Below are 3,095 nucleotides of genomic sequence, written 5' to 3'. Positions count from 1 at the left end.
ATGGATGACGCAATTGGTCATATTTTCAACACAGTAGACAGCAGATATCTATCTGTATAATGAATGACAAGATGTCTCCGGCCTATCAATGGGAGTCGTTGTCCCAAAGATGGGAAAGCACAAGCGACAAGTTTAGTTCCAAAATAAGCCCATAGAAACGCACTGGGTTTATTATTTTGGACATATCTTCGCCTCTTCCTCTCTGCAGGCAGTCAATCATCATTGCAGTACAAATGTATTTTGGATCAAAATATTCCACTTCATTAACAGAAGGTATTGCCTCACAAATAATGGCAAAGTATGTCCCAGGAAACAAGTTTGCAGCAAGCAAGGATGTCATTTTAAAAAGTCCATGATCTGGAAACTCACAATCAGGAATTCAGCTTATTTTGTATTATTTTTTTACTCAACAGTTAAAAATAATGATACAAATGAATTTATGATCTGATTTACTGGTAAAACAATCATGCAAATGTATGTGTACAGAGGCTGAGGCGACTATATCATTCAATTAATGTTATCATGATCTCATTGTGAGCATAATACATTTTTTCAATATGTCCTTGCTATAGTCATGAGGTGGGAGAAGGCATATACATCTGGTGGACATCAGGCATGACTGTTTGGTATAGAAAATACACTCCTACTCAATAACAACTTGAAGTCATTATGGCTGTGTTTACGCAAGCAGCCTGATTCTGATAGTTTTGTTCACAAATTTGTCTTTTGACTGACCAATCAAGGCAAAATATAGAAGTGGGCTGGTAGGTGTGTACTCAATAGAAAACTCGGTCTTTATGTCAAAGTAAGCTCTCCATATTCATTGTACATTTTCCATCTCAGACTTTGAAGCCAATTGTGTTTAATGTTTTATTGTCTTCCATTGGCTGAGCATAAGTGGTCTAGCAAATAGACACAGGTGAAACGTAACTGAGCTAATCGCTATTTATTTTAAATGACTTGCCCCACTGCCAACTACTCTTCAAATCAAGCCAAATTGTATTTGTCACATGCGCTGAATACAATAGACCTTACCGTGAAATGCTTACTTACAAGCCCTTAACCAACAGTGCAGTTTTAAGAAAAATAAGTGTTAACTAAAAAATAGATAAGTAAAAAATAAAAGTAACAAATAATTAAAGAGCAGCAGTAAAATAACAAAAGTAAGGCTATATACAGGGGATACCGGTACAGAGTCATTGTGCAGGGGCACTGGTTAGTCAAGGTAATTTAGGTAATATGTACATGTAGGTAGAGTTAAAATGACTATGTCTAGATAATAAACAGAGTACTGTAGCAGCAGCATAAAAGGTGGTGGGGTCAATGCAAATAGTCTGGGTAGCCATTTGATTAGCTGTTGAGGAGTCTTATGGCTTGATGGTAGAAGCTGTTAAGAAGTCATTTGGACCTAGACTTGGCGCTCTGTGTAACGGATGTGAAATAGCTAGCTAGTTAGCGGTGGTGCGCTCTAAATAGCGTTTCAATCGGTGACGTCACTTGCTCTGAGACCTTGAAGTAGTGGTTCCCCTTGCTCTGCAAGGGCCGCGGCTTTGTGGAGCGATGGGTAACGATGCTTCGTGGGTGACTGATGTTGATGTATGCAGAGGGTCCCTGGTTCGCGCCCGGGTATGGGCGAGGGGATGGTCTAAAGTTATTCTGTTACATTGGTGCCGTGACCCAGAGAGAACAGTCTATGACTAGTGTGGCTGGAGTCTTTGACAATTTGTTTCCTCTGACACTGCCTAGTATAGAGTTCCTGGATGGCAGGAAGCTTGGCCCCAGTTATGTACTGGGCCGTGTGCACTACCCTCTGTAGTGCCTTGGGTTCGGAGGCCGAGCAGTTTCCACACCAAGCAGTGATGCAACCAGTGCAGCTGTAGAATTATTTTGAGGATCCATGCCAAATCTTTTCAGTCTCCTGAGGGGGAATAGGCTTTGTCGTGCACTCTTCACGACTGTCTTGGTGTGTTTGGGCCATGATAATTTGTTAGTGACGTGGACACCAAGGAACTTGAAGCTGTCAACCTGCTCCACTACAGCCCAGTCGACGAGAATGGGGGCGTGCTCGGTCTTCCTTTTACTGTAGTTCACAATCATCTCCTTTGTCTTGATCACGTTGAGGGAGAGGTTGTTATCCAGGCCCCACATGGCCAGGTTTCTGAACTCTTCCCCATAGGCTCATAGTCTCATTGTTGTCTGTGATCAGGCCTACCACTGTTGTGTCATCTGCAAACTTAATGATGGTGCCTGGCCATGCAGTCATGAGTGAACAGGGAGTACAGGAGGGGACTGAGCACACACCCCTGAGGGGCCCCCGTGTTGAGGATCAGCGTGGGGGATGTGTTGTTACCTAAACTTAGTACCTGTGGGCGGCACATCAGGAAGTCCAGGATCCAGTTGCAGAGGGAGGTGTTTAATCCCAGGGTCCTTAGCTTAGTGATGAGCTTTGAGGGCACTATGGTACTAATTTATTTCCTTTCTTTCCTGTTGTTCTATCCTCTGTACACTGATCTAATGGCTGGATTCAAGCTTTGTCACAGTTTAATTTGACTGCGGTGGTCTACTAGGTTTCATACATGGCCTTTTCTTGTTCCAATTCTCTTTCAAATTTCTAGGACATTATGGCATTTCCCACTGGCAGCAGGTGTCTGCAACATGCCTCATGTAGGCTGTGTTGTATTTTACCTTTAACATCCATGGTGGCATACCGTTCTTGTAGGTAAAATAGTCATATAAAGTGAAGGCCTGCCATTTTGTTTTACCATAAATACTGTAGATGCCCCATCTGGGAGCATTTCAGCTGATGGTCTTGCATTGCACATTGAGGTCAGGGATCCTTGACTCGAGAGACATTTCTAGATGAACCATCTGTGTTTTTGGTTATGCATCTCTGCCTGTATGCCATATTTGATTTATGTCTCTATGATAAGGGCTGGAAAATTATGCATGTGCAGATTTTGCAACTACAATATGGCCTTCTCTCCTGCAAATTGCACTGGAACAGGTGAGAAATGTAATCTAAAATGAACATGGAGCCTTCTGCACAGCACAAAAAGTCAGTCAGCTGAATATAGTCTCTAACAGGCCAATGCACA

Source organism: Oncorhynchus clarkii, chromosome 1, assembly GCF_045791955.1.
Source record: "Oncorhynchus clarkii lewisi isolate Uvic-CL-2024 chromosome 1, UVic_Ocla_1.0, whole genome shotgun sequence".
Taxonomy (NCBI): Eukaryota; Metazoa; Chordata; class Actinopteri; order Salmoniformes; family Salmonidae; genus Oncorhynchus; species Oncorhynchus clarkii.
The sequence above is the reverse complement of the archived record's forward strand: the minus strand, read 5'-3'. Positions refer to the sequence as shown.